This window comes from Protopterus annectens, chromosome 3.part1 (genome assembly GCF_019279795.1).
Source record: "Protopterus annectens isolate FY-2018-M chromosome 3.part1, PAN1.0, whole genome shotgun sequence".
NCBI classification, from domain to species: Eukaryota; Metazoa; Chordata; order Ceratodontiformes; family Protopteridae; genus Protopterus; species Protopterus annectens.
The window spans coordinates 1,322,215,739-1,322,234,966 of record NC_056732.1 but is presented as its reverse complement, the minus strand read 5'-3'; positions in this window follow the sequence as shown (position 1 = coordinate 1,322,234,966).

Sequence of the window (19,228 nt, the reverse complement as noted above, 5' to 3'; positions counted from 1 at the left end):
GCCAGTAATCAAGGAGCCTCAATCCTTACTACTGGCAACAGTGGGGAATGTACACACTGGGAGAATGACCAGTATACACACGGTAAAGTGCAATTTCCCTTAAGAGCACACAGAGATCATAGTCAGTCTGGGGCTGGTTTCTCCCTCTTTCTCCAGATTCCCCATAAGACTCCCCACTGGCACAACTATAGGGATGAGATCTCAGCTGAGTGGCCAAGCGAAGATCTCCAGCACCCTCTCTGTCCAACCAGTGCTTTGTGTCCCTGCCCAAGTAGCTGACACACACACTCCTTGAGATTTGATTTATATACAAGCACAACACACACACACACACACACACACACACACACACACACACACACACACACACACACACACACACACACACACCTGGGAAAGGCTGGCACAGGTTTACTAGCTATGCCTTCTTCTGCCCAGATTATAGGGTAGTTTTCTCTGCCATCAGCCAACTCTTATCAGCTACTTTTACTTAGCAAAGGGTGTCCAACCCTACTGTGTAATGTTACTATTAATCCAAATGGTAGTCTGACCAAGAGCAAGGCTATTTAGAAGTGGCCTGTACAGTGTCACCAAATAGATATGCAAGTACTCTATGAGCTTAAATATCTTTAAACAGATCAGTCACAATTAAAAGGTTTAAATATATTTAATAATAAATAATAAAAGAACAAGACAATACTCAGTAAGTAATCAGTTACATCAGAGTTCAAAATCACAGGAAATATTTAGAACAAAATTGCAGGACAGTCTCAAATAAATAAAGAAAACATCTAAGCTATACTTCACTATAATCCTATCTGAATCTAAAAGAGTTACTATGCCCTAAAAACTTACTTACAGAACAAGAAGCAGGCAGATATGGTGATGATGGATGTCAGGTCAAAGACAAATACAAAATGCACAATCTCTCTCTCTCTCAGAGAGTTCTTAAATTAATATCAAATATTAATCTTGGGTTAGCTTGGATGACATCACCTTTTGTCACATGACTCTAGTTCCCAAGCTAAACCTCCTTTGTCAGGACTAACAGAATTTAACATTTCCCTGTGAAAAATGCATATCTCTCAGATCTTTGCAGATCCTGGAAGTCATAAAACAATAAAACACTTCTACATCTCAAACCTAATAATTACTTCTCTTTCAAAACAATACAAAAAACTTCCAGCTCTAGACATTGTGTCTGCCACTGCACTGAAACTGAAAAATAACACCTTCTGTTTATGGCCCAGCAATTATAAGAAACAATTTAATTTCAACTATTTTATCTGAATATTTTTCAAGTTAACATCCTGTGTTCCAGTTTCCATTAAACATATACATCTAAACAGTCACAATGGTGCAGGTACATTCCTGTTCTATTCCAATAGGGCATGCTGTGGTCACATTTTAGGTCAGTACTTTGCACACACTTCTGTATAAATCATATCAATACTCACAAATGACATCAAATTATTTACAAAATTCATGACAGCTGGGCTGGCAGTATGACAGGGGGTATGTTAGGAAGTTTCTAGAGGTTATGTGTGTGTGTGTGTGTGTGTGTGTGTGTGTGTGTGTGTGTGTGTGTGTGTGTGTGTGTGTGTGTGTGTGTGTGTGTATGTGTGTGTGGGGGGTATGTTAGTTTGAGCATTATTGTCTGCCTTGGGTTTATCAAAAACATGGAGACCAGACCTGGAGTGAATTTCCAAATTCTCATCCATTAAACAAGGTTATGCTTAAATAGGGTTAGGGATAGACTGTTTCATATGGATTAAGCACTTGTTCCAGAGCATGGGGATCCTCTGGGACAAATACCTGTCTCATCAACATCTTATTTATGTCACAAGAAAAATTTAAATCTTTGAATTTAGTGATTATGATGCTGTTTATTTTGTAGATGTACAAAAAGTCCATCAAAGTTGAATCCGAGGATCCCTTGTACAACAGGCATAGATCGCCTCTCAGTAACCTGTAGGAGAGAGAATACAGAGATAGGGCTTTTAAGGTCATCTGTTAAGGAGATTCTCCTGGTAAGAAACCATTGTAGGCATTCTAACTGTTGCATATGTCTGGTCAGGTACACGTTAAAGATGGCATTTTCTCAATGATTGGTCTAATAAGAGCCAAATAAAGTGGCACTATGACTTCATTGGACCTGGATATCATGCTCTTATTTATAAGTTGGGCAACATAGAATGATTTTCTTACTGCCTTGGCCACATGTTGGTCAAAGGTCACATTACTGCTCACATATGTTTCCAGATCTCTGTCTACTGGGTCATCTCTTAAGGGAATCCAAACGATGGAGTAGTTAGCGTGGGTGGCAGTTTTACCAAAAGGCACTATAATTAATTTTTTAGAATTGAGTTTTAATTCGTGACTTTGTCACCAGTCATTTGTCTGTCTTAGACTCTCTTCTAAGATGTTTGTGTCATGGAGGGAGCCTATTATAATTTCCAGTTTACAGTTATTTGCAGTCTTGGTCAGCCTAAGGCCCCTGACATTACCCTTTACCTTTGAGAAGTAGATGCTAAATAGGAGCATTCCCAGCACGGAGCCCTGAGGTACCCCACTGGTGTTTGGTTTCACAGTGGAAGTGGTATCCCCAATCTTGACTTCCTGGATTCTGTCTGTGAGCCAGCTGGCCATCCAGTTAGTTATGTAGGGGTTCAATGAGTTTTTCAAATATACCTGAGTGTGGTATTGTATCACTCTCCTTAGTCAGGTGCAGGTAGGCAGCATGCCCCATTTTCAAACTGAGTGGAGTCCAATGTCTGAAGGTTGCCTATGTCTTTGTTGATTATTTGCATGGTAATTCATTCCATGGCTTTTCATATTAGACTAGCCAGAGTAATAGGTCTGTAGTTTCTGGTAACAGTTGATAGTCCACCCTTTTGAAGTGGGATAACCATTGCAGTCCTCCATTTTTGTGGTACAAAGCCTGTTTTGAGGCTATAGTTGAAAAATGATTCAAATGGTCCTGATAGGTCATGTTTCAAGCTATTTAGGAGTCATCTTAAGATATTGTTGAGAACCACTGATGCTGTGTTTGTGGCCTTAGCTAGCATTGCCAGGACCTGCTCCCTGTTAATAGTTGGGGGGGTTATATTAGCAGATATTTCATGGGAGGGGAGGCAGGGGCAGTGGGGGGCAAAGTTTGAACTGAATTTGTCAACCAACAAATTTGCTATGTCGCTCTGTTCAGTAAAGGTGTCACTACTGATCACCAGTTTGGCAAAATGATGTGTGCTGCTTTTGAGGATTCAGACATAGCTTTAGAAGGCCTTGTGGTTGGTTTTTGCCCATGTGACTATCTTGACCTTATAACTGACCTTGTTGGACTTAATTAGTCCTCTTAGATTCCTGTTTAGTTTAATTAGAGAGGTCCTGTTATTATGGGATTTGTTCTTCCTGATTTTAGCCATGACTTTTTTCATTATGTTATATACCCTTTTAAGGTTAACATTCCATTAGCATGATTTGTTTTTGGAGTTTGTTTTGGGCTTACTTCTAGTAGGTACATGCAGGGTCTATGCAGTCATTTAAATGGTTGCACAGGGTAATTGTGAAAAAGTCTGCATAGCTTGCTGTGAACTCAGGGTTGGGAGGGGCACTTAATTAATTGCTTAATAGGATACAATTTTCTTTGGAGTAATTCTTAACTGTTAAAGGGTTTACTGAAGTTACAAAGCTGATTTTTATTTCAAAACAGACAGCTCTGTGATCCAATCTCACAGGTGAGGATGTGACACTGGGGTGGGGGGGGGTGGTGGAGGTGAGAAGCAGCGGTCCCATATTGGTGAGTACCCGGACCGGTATGTTTGAACTTCTGGTTGGTGTGTGCACTATCTGGCCAAGGGTATTTCTGTTAATAAAGTCCAGGACTCATTGTGCCTGTGAGTGAGGCAGTGTATGTTTCACAATCTATACAGGGGTAGTTAAATTCTCCTATGAATATGGTATTAGGTTTAATTGTGAGTGTCTCCAACAGGTCTGGGTATGAGCTAAGGGATTCTAGTAACATGGAGGGTGACCTATAACTTGCTAGGATATGGTATGGGACTTTTTCTATGGTGATTTACATGAGGATAAATTCCAGAGCATTGTCCTGTTTAACCAATGTAATGTTATGCTTGTTGCTGATATAGATTAAGACTCCTCCACCCTTTGTCCTTGCCTCTGCAGCTGATGGTCTGAATGTATGGAAGGCACTGAAACCTTGCACTGATGGAGTACTTTCTGCAGATTTAAACCATGTCTCTGTAATGGCCCAAATGTCTATATTGAGGAGAGTCAGGATAGCTTGTAGGGTATGGAGTTTCCTGTTTAGGCTCCTAGCACTGAGCAGTAACACCTTTAGGGGTTCTTTGGGTTTTATTTGCTATGTTGGTAGGTTTGTTAATTTGGCATTGCCTAAAAAAAGCTTTATTGGGTTGGATAAAGTTTTAGCCAACATTTTAAAGCCAAGGAGAGATAGGTGCAGACCGTCCATTGCAAAGCAGCATGTTTTTTAACCATGTCCTCCTCACATGCTGACAGATATTGAATCCCCCTGGAAAGACACCAGAAACTAAGCCAATTATTGTAATCAATTATCTTTTGTTCATAAAGTGGCATCAGGTAAGGTTCCTAAACATACACACTGAACTGCATAAAGACTGCATGGGGTGGGAGGTTGGCATAATAGTTAAGGTGTTTGCCTTACAAACACAAAGCACAGGGTTTGATTCTCGCATGGAGCAATTGGCTAGGCTTAAAATGGAAATAACTGCACCTTCAATGTAGTATATGCCCAAAAGTTCTTAAAATTTATAACCAAAAATTCCCTTGGCCAGTATTGTTAATAGATCCACTACAGGACATAATACTTTTGACCTGGTCCTTCTAAATATAGCATCTTCATGCACTATTCTCCTGCTATCTCCTTCCCTGGTTAAGTTGGATCATAAACTAGTGACTTTCAACTTAAAAATCTTTAAACCATTTGCAACCACTATGTCAGAATTCAAAGATTTCAAACATACTAATCTCATGAAATTCTATGACAAAGAATCAAATTTCAGTTATAGCAGCATCAGCTCCAAAATTGCCACAGCAGATAGCTTCACAAAGAAGCTCTATGCCCAATTAAATAAATGTAGAGAAGTGGTATTCCCAACCAGACAAAATATAATGGGAAATTTACATTTGAAAACAAGCTGCCGTGGTGGTCCACCGATATAATTAAACTACAGAGGAAATGATGTAATCAATTTGTAAGGTGGGATGGGCTATTTAAGTAGTGTTTTTACTTTGTATTTGTATTCTGATGAAGTCAGTGGAGTCTGACGAAAGTGCTTAATTGAATAAAGAAGAGTTTTCCTTTTACCTGGATCTGTGGTATTGTTGGCTGCCTACTTCGTTTTCTGTTTTTCTGCAGTTTGTCTTGGTCCTTTGGCAGTTTTTGGTCATACATGGAAGGAGGAGAGCCTACCAATTCCACAGCTGGTATGGACATGGAGACTTTAACACAGGCACTAGCATTTTTATCGGCTTCAGTTAAAGACTTACAAGCTAAATTTGACAAACTGGTGCCTTTGCAAACTATTACGGCTGGTAATAGCATTTGCTCTCAATTTGGGGGGGGGGTGCAGGGTGTTCTCAACTCTATGAACCCTCGCTCATTACCCCTGCACAGAGGGAGCATTCTCATGGCAATGAAATGCAGGGGAGGAGCCACAGTTTGAGTTCTACATCTGGTAGTGCGAGAGCTACACAGCAAGGCAGACCTGGAAATGGCGCTGTGGGTGCTGCATTTCTTTCTACACAGCAATGGCTCAAGAATGAAGTACGGTTATGTGACAGTGCTGACAGACCTGATGATACAGCTGGGTCTTTGGACTCGCAATTAAAGTCATTTCAGGGCTTTATTTTAAAATATAAAAAGCTTCAACTGGAAAACTCCTATTTGCAGGAGTGTGTCAACTGAGAGCAAGTACCTAAAGGGCTTAGACTTTGGAAGTACCCGATGGGACTTATTAAAAACTCGCAGTTACACATGGACCTTACTTCTTCTTTCAACAGGCAAGGTTGTGAATTGTTAAAAATACTTATTAGTGACAATAATAGGAAAATGTCTATGCTTTTAAGAGATATTGACAAAGTTGAAGTTGGTATCAAGAATGACTTGTTATATGAGAGTGTTAAAAATTATCTTTTTAATGTTTTTAAGATTGTTGACAAGGGATTGACTGATTTAAGAGCTAGAAAACAGCGTAAGCTGTTAAGAGATAAATGGGACTATGATGCTGGCAGGACATACCCCGACCCCCCCAGAAGGGCAACAAGCCCACTATTTTGATAGAACCTTTGCGGAATATGATGAAGCCCATGAGGAAATTTTGGAAGTGGATGATTATTTGAATAGGGATGTCCCTTTAGAACTACCACCAATGAGGAGATCCGAGAGAATTTGGAACCAGAGGGAGATGAGGCCTGGAAATTTCAGGTACGGGCAGAACAACTACCAGAACCAGTGGAGGGGATGAGGGGAGCTCAGAACAGATGATGGAAATGGCCAATGTTGTTTCAATGGTTAAAAACTTTGATGGCGATTTTACAGTGTATAATTATAGCCATGTTCATGTTGATTTTAACTGGGCCAATTTATTTTCAAAAGGTTTCAATTTTGTCCCAGCTAGGAATGCCAACTTAGTTGATACTATCATAAATTTAAAACTTTTTTTAGGAAGCTTAATTTGGCTTTGTACTTTAAGAACAACAACCAAACAGTGGTTTTGCATTTACCTCACAGGCCCAGTACATGTATTCCACCGGTGCACCCCCTTACTTCAATCTTTGAAGCTTTGTGTGAAAATGAAATTAGGGAACTTCTCTTATACCAGAAACAAACTGTGGTTAATAATTTAAGCTTCCAGGAGTGGGCACTTCTCCAAGATGTCATAAGTAATTCAAAGATTAGGTTAATGAAACCTGACAAGGGGGGGGTCTCGTTATTATGAACACTTCTGACTATGCTAGTAAAATATTTGATTTGCTATATAGTGATACATATGTTGAGACCTCTGTCAATGAAATTAATATATCTTGAAAAAACATTGACCTTACACTGGAAGAATTGTTACTAAATGGACAAATCAGCTTAGAGATTCATAGTCTCTTAGAGCAGAGGTCCCCTAGGATCCCTACTATTTTTGGGATCCCAAAAATACATAAATCGGTCTGTAACTCACCCGCATGACCCATTGTTGATGCTAAAGCCTCCAAAACCTTTGGCATAGCCAAATATATTGATGGGAAAGTTAAGAACGTTTTGGATGGTAGGGAATGGGTTATCAGAGATTCTTGGGATTTCCTGGCAAAAATAAAACCAGATATGTATGATGATGGGCTTATAATGGTCACCTTAGACATCAAGGACCTTTTTTCTGTGATACCTCATGAAGAAGGCCTTGAATGGTTTTACGAATATTTATGTTTTAATACTGATTGGGACCATGGGACAATACTGACACTGAGGACATGTATGCAACTGATTTTGGATAACAACTACCTTAGTTTTGATGGGCATATTTTCAAATAAAGATAGGGGGTTGCTATGGGTGCTTGTTGTGCCCCAGCATTCGCAAACATAGTATTCGCCTATTGGGAAGATGAATTCCTTAGGAACTCAGAGTACAAAAGGTACTGGGTCTTGTATGGGTGCTACCTAGATGATATAGTAATTTTGTGGAAGGGTAGTGACAAAAAGTTAGAAGAGTTTGTTGAGTACATCAGTGTGATCACTGATTTCCTTAAATTCACTATGACTAAGGATAAGAATAGTCTGAAATTTTTAGACGTTACTATTAAAAAAGACTATACCAAAAAGGTGTTTATTTCCCTGTTATACAGGAAACCTACGTATTCTAACGCACTATTGCACTTTAAAAGCTGGCACCTTGAACATCAGAAAAAGGCCCTGGTTAAAGGTCAGTATGTCAGGGTTGCCAGGATGGTCTCTGAGGACGATGATTTTCAAAAAGAATGTGAGACATTAAAGGGCATGTTAGTCAAAAGAGGGTACCCCCCCCCATTTTGTTAACATTATTGAGAATGAGGTTAAACACAAAAGGCACACTGGGTACATTGTTAAATTGCTATGTGGCAATACTGAGTCTGTTGGGACCCCTCGTTTAGACAACGATAGGTATTCTAGGGCCTTGACCATACCTTATACACTTGATTTATATGACATCAGGAAAATAATTGAGAAATTTGGGAACATTTTTGTTATGGATAAAGAGATTGTTGGGGTCCTTGGTGACAAACCAGTTGTAGTTTATAAAAAAAAGACACCTGCTTTAAGGGCCTTTTAGAAAAGAACTTGAGGTCTTCAAAAAATGGGGGTTGTTTTAAATGTGGCAGGTGTGCTCACAGCCCGTCTGTTGTGGATAGAGGGGAGATTTTTATTAAGCACTATGGGTTTATTTACCCAAAGAAAAGGTATTACTGTTTTTCAAAAGGGGTAGTGTATGTTGCTTTGTGTGACTCGTGATGGATTTTATGTGGGCAAAACTAAGAGGGCCCTCAAGCAATGGGTTTATGAACACAGCTATGAAATTAGACAGAAAAAACACAAAAATGCATTGTACAAGCAGATTGAGATGTTTCCTTTGCATAAGTTTAAGTTTTGCACCATTGATCATGCTGACCTGGGTTCCAGGGGTGGTCCATTGGAAGAGTTTTTGGAACTTCTTGAATTAAAGTGGCAAATCAAACTTAATGCCAGTACAAAACCTGGGCTCAATGATAGGGTCAGTATCATGGCTCTACTAAAATTGAAGTCTTTGTATTTTTTATGAGTGGTTACTAACTACTAATGAGTGGTTTTGTGTTGTGGCTCTTGCAAAATGTGTTGTACTTTGTCATGTGATTCATTTTTGATTTCCTGGGGGAAATGATGTAATCAATCTGTAAGGTGGGATGGGCTATTTAAGTAGTGTTTTCAGTTTGTATTTGTATTCTGATGAAGTCAGTGGAGTTTGACAAAAGTGCTTAATTGAATAAAGAAGAGTTTTCCTTTTACCTGGATCTGTGGTATTGTTGGCTGCCTACTTCGTTTTCTGTTTTTCTAAACTCTACAGTTAAAAAAAAAAACTCCTTAAATTATATAGCAGATCAAAAGACCATTATATAAAATGTAATATCAGTAATATGACTAAAAACCTGAAAAGTACTATTGGGTCTATTACGGCAGCTCATGAACTTAGGTTAAGAACCTAATTTTATGGGATCAGATCATATGTGTTTTTACTGGGAAGTGAAAAATCACAGATGCTGAAGTCCCGTAATGACTGTCTCACAAAAATTTTAATTTTAGCAAGCAGACTATACTAAGATTTAAAACATTAGTCAATTTTAACTTTATGGGAAATACTGAATAAACAGCTTAGTTTAGTGATTGCTAAGCATGTACTGAGCGTAGAAGTATTTCATTCACCTAAATCCCCTTGAGTACCCATTTTCCTATAGGTCCTTTCTGACTCAGTTACACAGCAATCCTTTACACTGTTCTAGCATGTCGAAGGGTCAGTTGCTGGCGTCCTCGCCTGTTCAGCTGGTGAATCTGGGAATCTTGAGGCAATGTTACAATTGCCTCATGTACACAGACAACCCTCTCCTCCTCCCAACAAATACAAATATATGTGAGAGATGCAACTATATAGCCAAACTGGAGGTTGAGCTCTCTCAACTCAGTACTGGCAAAACCAGTCAGGAGGAGAAGGTAACCACGCACACCACAAACCCAGTCTCACATAGACCTATCACAACTGCAAACCAAACACATAAACACACAAAAACATACTCGGAGGCTCTGATTAAAAATCTACCAAAACAACAGAGGCCTCCAAAGCAGACACCCAAGCGACCACTACCTCAAGACATAGCAAATGCAATACATAGTTCACAAAGTCAGTGTGCTAAACAGTCACAGCCCTTAAGGCCAAACAACATGCCAGATACACTTGTAATAGGTGACTCCATAGTCAGACACACTGACGTCCAGCTCACCAGACTGAACAAGGAAAATGTTACAGTAAGATGTCTGTCGGGCACTAGAATGCGCCACATAACACAAGCACTCAGGTCACTCCAAAGCAAGTACAAATATGACTCAGTCATTGCCCATGCCAGTGTGAATGACCTGAGACGTACCTCCCTGGACTACATAAAAAGAGACATAGAGGAGCTCTCTGATTATGTAGCCCAGGCCGGTATGACCCTGACCCTGAGCAGCATCTTACCCTCACCAAGAATGATGCCACAGTACAAAGACAAAATGATCAGCTTTAACAATTGGCTTAATTACTGGTGTCATTCTAAGGGGATCCAATGTCTGTCTGCTTGGGATGACATGCTTGACAAGCCATGCTGCCAAGGGATGGCTTGCACCTGTCACCCCTGGGCTTCCGGATATTGGCCAAGGCTCTTGCCACCCCCATAGTGCCTTTTTTAGGCAAGGCTCAAAAGACAAACCCACCTCCCTAGAAAACACAAGTGAAAAAAAACTAAGGGTAATGCTGCTCAATGCCAGAAGTCTAAACCTCAAGATGCACGCTCTAGAAGCCCTCCTCAGTATGGAGAACATTGATGTCTGTGCAGTGACTGAAACCTGGTTCAAGGCTCCTGAGAGCACCCCAGCACTACCAGGATTTACCTCATATTATGCTTTCCGGCCCCAAATCTTGGTCCGAACCACAAAAGGAGGGGGAGTATCCATATTCATCAAAGATACCCACACCTCCAGGTTAGTGGCAATGCACGAAGCATCAGAGACCATCCAGGTGCAACTAACCATAGGCAAAACTGCCCTACAGTTTGTAGCATGCTACAGACCACCCTCTCAAACTCAGGAACCCCACTCAGCCTTCCTGAAGACACTGGAGAGTATGAATGTCTCTCCAAATACCATCATATTGGGAGACTTCAACTACCCAAACATAGACTGGGAACATTACTCAAGCCCCAACACCCTAGCCCAAAGGTTCCTAGAATTCATAAACTCAAATGCGATGGAACAACTAGTCACCACTCACACAAGAGGAGATAATATACTAGACCTGATCATCACAAACATGGGGACAAAATGCTCCACACTGGAAGTATACCCCTCATTGGTGAGACCAGGCCATAAATTAATCTCACTGGAAATCCACATCCCGCCCCCATCCCCTGCACAAAAGACCACAGTGAAGAACTTCTCAAAAGCCGACTTCACACTTCTTAAGACTGAAGTGGTATCCTTCAAGGCCCCTGGGCCAGTGGAAACCACAACCCACACCGCTGAATCCTTTATAAATGCCTTCTACGGGCACCTTCAAGAATGCATGGATCATGCAATCCCTAATAAAACCAAGACTCATTCCCCCAAAGGTAGGCGCCCTGTCTGGTGGACCCCAGCCATTAACAAACTTTACAACAGGAGGAGGAAGCTACTACATAACAGAGCAAAATCCCTAAAAGGGAAGGCATCTCTGATCAGTGCTAGCAAAAAACTACGATCACTCATAAAATCATCCAAGGCCAACTTTGAGAGAAAAATCGCAAAAGACACAAAAGACAATCACAAGGCCTTCTTTAGCTTTGTTAGAAACCTGGGTGGAAACTCCCAGATATGCTCAGAGTTAGTCCAAAATGACACAAAATATACTGAACCCACAGACATTGCCAACATTCTGGCAGACAGGTTCAGTGCAAATTTCTCCGCCCCCTTCCCCCCAAAAGGAGAAATATCTATCCCAGCAGAGTGTAGCCTCCCTAACATCTCAGATGCCCAGGTGAGAGCCACCCTCTCCAAAGCTAAAAACACAGCATCAATGGGACCGGACGGTGTCCCGGGCTGCGTGCTACATGAACTCCAAGAGGAACTAAACCTGCACATAAGGCTGCTGTTTAATCTTAGCCTTACTACAGGATACGTACCCAAAGAGTGGCGTACAGCAACAGTGGTCCCACTCCATAAAGGTGGTGCTTCTACGGACCCTGGAAATTACCGCCCCATAAGCTTGACGAGCCTGGTCTGCAAAGCTATGGAAAGGATCATTATGGAACTCATAAACAAAGACATTGGGGACCTACAGACATTGGATCCTACCCAATTTGGCTTTGTCAAGGGCAGATCCTGCCTTTTGAACTTGGTCAACTTTTTTGAAACAGTCACTAAGGCCATTGATGAGGGTAAGGCAGTTCACACAGCCTACCTTGACCTTGCAAAAGCCTTCGACACAATACCCCACTCGGGCATCATAGACAAACTCACCAGCTTAAATGTAAACCCATATGTCACAAGATGGGTTGCAAACTGGCTCAAGGACAGAACCCACAAGGTCAGAATTGCTGGAGCCATGTCAGACTCTCAGCCAGTCACAAGCAGTGTCCCACAGGGCTCAGTCCTGGGACCCCTCTTGTTCAGCATTTATTTTTCCGAGGTGCAAGCAAACATAGGAGGATTGTGGCTGACAAAGTTCGCAGATGACTGCAAACTGGGCGCCATAATTGATACTCCAGCGGACACAAGCATCCTTCAGAGAGGCCTCATAGAAATGGATAATTGGTGCCAGAGCCATGGCCTTAAACTGAATGCCAAAAAATGTATAGTCATACCCTTTGGGAAAAACAAGGTACCCACAAATTACCACAAAGGTGGTAATCCATTAAGTACGGAAGAGGTAATAAAGGTCCTAGGGACCCAAGTTGACAGTAACCTCTCATTTGACACTCAGATTGCCAAGGTGGTTAGGAAGACCTTCTATATTGCCCACCTTATCATGAAGGGATTCACATCTAGATCAAGAGAGGTCATTGTGCCCCTGTACTCTTCTCTTATCAGGCCCATGATTGAGTACAATGCCCCATTTGGGATGTATCTTACCCGACACCTGCAGCAGTTGGAAAGACCCCAAAAGTTCCTCACCAAGAGGATAAAGGGTCTCAAACATATGTCATATCCTGCCCGGCTGAAGAAACCCCAACTCTATTCAGTCGCATACCGCCTACTCAGAGGTGATCTATGCCTGACGTACAAGGCCATGTCCAATCCAGAATTAATGGACATGCTCCACCTCAGAAAATCCAAATCCATCAGAGCCACAAGAGCAAGAGATTTGAACCTCAACACAGAAATAAATAGGACATGCTGGAGGGACAGATTCATAACCCAGAGGATCCCTACACTCTGAAACAGAATCCCAGTCCATGTTAGGCAGAGCCCCTTACTAACTCTCTTCAAGAGAAATATTGACGAGTGGATGGGAGATTGTAGGTTTACCCTGGGGGTCATCTCTGTGTCACTACTAGACAGAGGCACAGTAAACTAAACCCTAAATGGGCGTAGTATTCTCATCCCAAGGGGTGGCGAAAGCCACACACACTCTGGCTAGGCTTATAAATGCCCTAGGGCAGATAGCCTAGTACGAACTTATGAAGCAATGAACCTATGAAGACATTATACAAGGAAAACACATGGTGGATGCCATAGTTGGAAAGGTGTAACTGGGAGGAAGAAGAAGAGGAAATCATTGATGACATTAAATAAGTCATTCAGCATGCATTGCAAGAACATGTTTCAGGAAGTAAGAACAGTGTTATGATCACTTGTGAGGAACATTAAGATAATGTTTGAAGTGAATATTGATAACCTCATATTGTTTAAGCATCTGAGGAGCTGAGGGAAATCAACAGATACCTGTATTAATTTGGTTAAAGATGAAAATATAACAAGCAATTCAAAACAATTAGCATCTAGCTTTAAAAAATCAGCTCTTCACAAAATAAAAAAAAAAATCAGCTCTTCTCTATGCCTTGATGTATGTCACACAATCTGACTCACCTTGGTTAGAGGTACTAAAATCGAAAAAACCTTTACCAGTTGCTGTACTGGTTAATTTTAATGGTTTGCACTTTTAAAATTTTATAGATCTCTAGATCCCTGTTTTCACTGGCTTTTTCAAATGACATTCGAAACAGGTTATATCCCTCATACATAGAAGACTGCTATCATTATTTCCGTACATAAAGATGGTACTGACAACTCTGTTCACAACTATACACCAATCAGGTTGACCATTATTATTGGTTAATGAAAGAGTAAATAAGTTTAAATCTGATTATTTATCAGCACAGGTTTATGGAATGCAGATCCCATATGATTACTTTGATCAAATTTTACCAAAATGCTTAGGAAGCGATTGACATGGAATTGCCAATGGACGTTACGCATTTGGAGTTATCAAGCGAATTTTGACCCTTTTTCCCATCATGCAACAATTAATTATTAATAAATAATTAATAAATGATACAACATAAATGTTAACCTTTAATAACAAAGTAGATAGGCATCTGGCTGACTGCTGCATGTTTCATGGTTAGAGTTAGTAGCAACATTTCAAACACTGCATCATTTACAAGGGTTGGTTTGGGACAGAGTTCTGTTCAATTTATTAATTTCTGACTCCCCTGTAGAAGAGAGAATGTGAGTCAGGAAGTCTGCTGATGATTCAAAGATCAAGTCAGTTCTAAATTCATCAAAATATCATAAATGATTCAAAAGTCTCTGGGCAATTTATTGTTGCAATTCAGAAGTAATTTTACATATTTTGATGTACGCAAATCAACGTTTATTCACTTTAGAAATAACATGCTATCAATATGCTGTAAATAATATAAATCTTAGTGAAGACTGTGAGATAAGAGATCTTGGAGTTATTTTAGATGACAGGTTCACTTAAAATAAAAATTTACATACAATCATCGGGAAATGTTAGTTTGGTTTAAAGGACACTTTCTAGAGTATATCATGCATTGGTTAATAGTCCTTCTCCCCCTATATGGTGATTGATAGACTCTACAGTGAATACTGAGTCTCATCCTGCATGTATGTTAGAACCCAGCTGATGTGACTGGCAAAAATTTAGAAATATTTTACAAGGCAAGTCAGCAGGGTGATACACCTGGGCTATGAAACTAGACTAATAGAATTGTCTCTACACTCCATTAGATGTTCTTCATATTGATCACTGCTACAGTAACCTTAGCTATATGAGTTATATCCTTCCATGGATATAACAGCTGGCCATCTTCCAAAGCATTAGGTCACTTTCATGTGCCTAAACTGTCAATTAGCTTGAGCCTAGCTGAGTAAAAGACATGTTTGGGTGTGAAGCCCTTCAGAGCTTTACTGCTGCAAAGAGTATGGTTCTCTGAGGCATTTCAGGATTGATGGTTGGCTTTTGCTTTCCACTTTTTCTGAAGAGATACAAGATTCTGAATTTAAACAGGAAGATGCAGGGACAGATTCAAGATTTTGTCCTCGGATTTCAGATTCAGACTCAGAACTCATCTTCTGATTCTCCCTTTGGGGGTCTCTCTTTCTCTGAGACTATTGCTGAAATGCTCCATTGTTTTCAGTGGGAGAACACAGAAGCTTCTCAGACCCTCAGAAAATACTATGAGTTGATACAGAAGGATTGTCCAGGACCTACACCATTCCTCTTGTTCTGTCTGCTTTAGAGGATGTGTGTCTTACTGTCAGCCAGCTGTCCCTAAAAAGGCAGATGGGATGTATAAAGTTCCTCAGTCTTTTACATTTTTATACATTATTCCCAGACCTGACCCAGCAGCTATAGCCTCGGTTCACTCCACTGCTGCTAAACACTTAGTTAATTCCAATCTTATTCTTTTTTAATAAGGATGGGAAAATTATTGATAGGTATATGAACAATTGTAAACTTCTGCAACTTTGATTTTTAGAAGTTTAAATTGTCATGCTCACATGTTAAAGCTTGTTCTAACAAATTGTGAAAGTAAGAGGAATATTTTAGCTACAGTTTCTTCTTATAAAGAAAAATCTACTTTAAATAACTTAGTTTCTTCTATTGCACAGGTTGCTACTCATTGTTTGCAGAGTACGCATGTCTCTGCTGATACTTTTTCCAGAGCTATGGCTACTAGTATTGTTGTAAGGAGGTTTGCTTGGCTGCATTCTCAGAACCTCCAAGATGAAGTAAAAAGGAGATTTTAAATTCTCCCTTGGATAAGAGATTTAGTGTTTAGCCCGTGTGCTGCAGAGGTGAACAAAAAGTGTGATGAAATGGGCAAGGTGATCCAGGGAATCTAAGATTTTTCAGCTTTCCATTTTGAAACCATCCAAGGGATTTTCTTTCTCCTTATCCAGTTTTAGCAAAAAAACAGTCTCAACAGAATTTAGGTAAACAGGTGGTTAAGAAGTGGCAAGTGCATTCCAAAAAAGGAGTCTCAAACTTCCCAAAACTAAGGACACTCCAATATGTTTGAATAACTATGCAAGAGACCTTGTGACTCCTCCCACCATGGTCCCTTTTCTCTTCCAAGAAGTCTAAATTTCCATTTTTCTCTTTGGCTACAGAGTGTTTCAGACAAATGGCTTCTGAAATCATTAATTGTCATTACAGATGGAAGTGGGAGGTAATTACTCCTTTCCAGAGGGTCATTCCTCATCCCAAATATTAGACTCTGTTGTTTCCATCTGTTTTTCATCACATGCTGTCTCAAGGAGTGATTATATCTACCTCTCAACTGTACAGAGTTTTTCAGACTGTTCAAATTTTTGCCTCATATTTTTAGTCTGTTTCACATAAAATTGTGTTTTTTTTGCAAGTCACCGGCAAATTCAGAAAATAATGACAGACATTCGAGATTCAGACTTCATACCCTACAGAAAATTCATTCTAAGGCAAAACCTGTTATTCTGTCAACTTTTTAAGCAGTATTTAAAAAATGTCTCTATTTCCAGGCCTTTGTGCCCCCATTACTTATAGCTTTGTCCAGATTTGTTTGCTCTAAGAGGTTGAGAGGTATGGTGATAGAACTAATTCCTTCTCCAGAGCTGGATAAGGGGTTTTGTTCTAGGATGTTCCTAATGCCAAAGAAAATACGTGGAGACCAGTTCTGGATCTTTCTTTCCTAAACTTGTTTGTGATAGTGCTCAAATTCAAAATGATGTCACTTTACAAAATGTTACCTCTTCGTCCTTATGCAAGTTTCCTGGTAACACTAGATTTAAAAGATGATTATCACATTCCTATGAATACTTCAGATGTTTCTTAAGGTTTTGTTTGTCTGGACTGAATTAGCAGTTTTCTCCCTTGTGCTTTGGAATATCCACTGCATCAAGACTGTTTACAAAATGTCTAGTTCCACTTATAGGTTACATTGCAGGCCATTGGGTAACATATTTTTCCATATTTAGATTACTTGCTTATTTTTGCGAAGTTATTTTGAGAATGTCAGGAATCTCTGCCTCGAGTGTGTTTGTGTGTGTGTGTGTGTGTGTGTGTGTGTGTGTGTGTGTGTGTGTGTGTGTGTGTGTGTGTGTGTGTGTGTGTGTTTTGTCAGGGTGTGGACATTTATTTATTTTTTTCTTATTCGTAGCATTATCCTTTCAGGGTTCAACCTCCCTGTCTCTGTAAGCAGGGAAGCTCTGAAGGGCTTTGTGCCCAAACTTGTTTCCTCTTTGCTCAGCTTGATCTGCCTAACAATGGTGCATGGAAGGTGCCCTGAAGCTTTGGAAGCTGGCCAGCTGCTATATCCTTGGCAGCATAAAACCTATCTAGCTACAGCTATTGCAGCAGTGATCATTCAAATGTCTACTGTTATGGTAAGTTCAACTTACACAATTGTACTTTATTGACTACTAGCGGGTGATTTTATTTTAATACAAAAATGCCTAAGAAACATTACTCTGGCAGCTACATTAAATATTGATTTAGGATCAAATCATGATGAGACAAGAAATTCTGGTCTTTATGTCAATTATTCAACTTTTACAACTGGTCTGGAGATTTACTCATTCCAGGTCAGAGCAGCCTCTCTATGGAATGGCCTACATCATAAATAAGAGTGGACATAAGTTGGAAATATTTAAAAAAGTCCTCAATAATTATTTTGGAAGTAAGGTTTTTACATATCCACTAAAAGTGACAAAATCTGATAAAGTCTCTGTCAAGGCTTTGAGTTTGGATTACTAAGGCTGAATATTGATAGTATCCTGTCCTTTAATCATCATGTAACAATAGTAGACAGGAAGTCCTTTTACTTAAGGCACTTAATTGCCAAGGGAATGTCATCTAAATCTAAACAGGTCATTATCCTATTATACTTAGCATTGATTAGCTAGTTACTGAATACAATGCCCTTTCTGGGATTTACCTCACTAGACATATCAGACAACTGGAAAGACCCTGGAAGATTCTAAGTTAAAACATCACTTGCTTAAACACCCTGAGCTACCAGAAAATATTGGAAGCACTGCCCATTTACTCTGTGTCTTATAAATTCCAGAATGAGATTTATACTTTGCTTCTGTGCCATTAGGAACCCAATAGCACTGCATCTCTTGTATCTCTACAAATGAAATAGTCTCACCAGTGCCAGAACCAGGGAACTAAATCTTCATCAGCAGATAAATAAAACTTGATTGAAAGATAAATTCATCACACAGCACCTGCCCCACCTCTGGGACAGACTCCCTAACAAATTAAACAGTGGGATACATTATTATCCTTTCAACTGGACCTGTGGTTAAATGGGCATTTGTTAATTCACCCCAGGCTTGATTGGTATAGCCCTTCCACAGAGGGGGCATGGTCTATGAGTAGGTAAAGGCAAGATGTAAATGATCACAAGACTCAGTTACTTTGAATTGATATTTGTGTGTGCATGTATGTGTGTGTGTGTGTGTGTGTGTGTGTGTGTGTGTGTGTGTGTGTGTGTGTATATATATATATATATATATATATATATATATATATATATGGATTCCATACATTTGGTCGAATTACACTTAGTTGAAATTATACCAGGCATTGCACTTCACTGAAAGCTCACTTGACTGAAAGCTCACTTGGTCGAAGATCATTTGGTCGAAAATGGAATATAGCCCCTGCCCCAGTGCAATGCAACCCTGGAGTGAGAATATTAAACAAGGGGGTGTGTGGGGGGCATAGCCCCCCACATAATTTTAATGTATTCACTATTATAAGAAGGTATGTCCATTAGAAATGCATTGATATAGATATCTTTAGTAAAAACTATTGGCATAATGTGGGGGGGGGGGCTAAACCCCCACACCCTCCTTATTTAATATTCTCACTCCAGGGTTGCACTGCAGTGGGGCAGGGACTATATTCCATTTTCGACCAAATGAACTTTG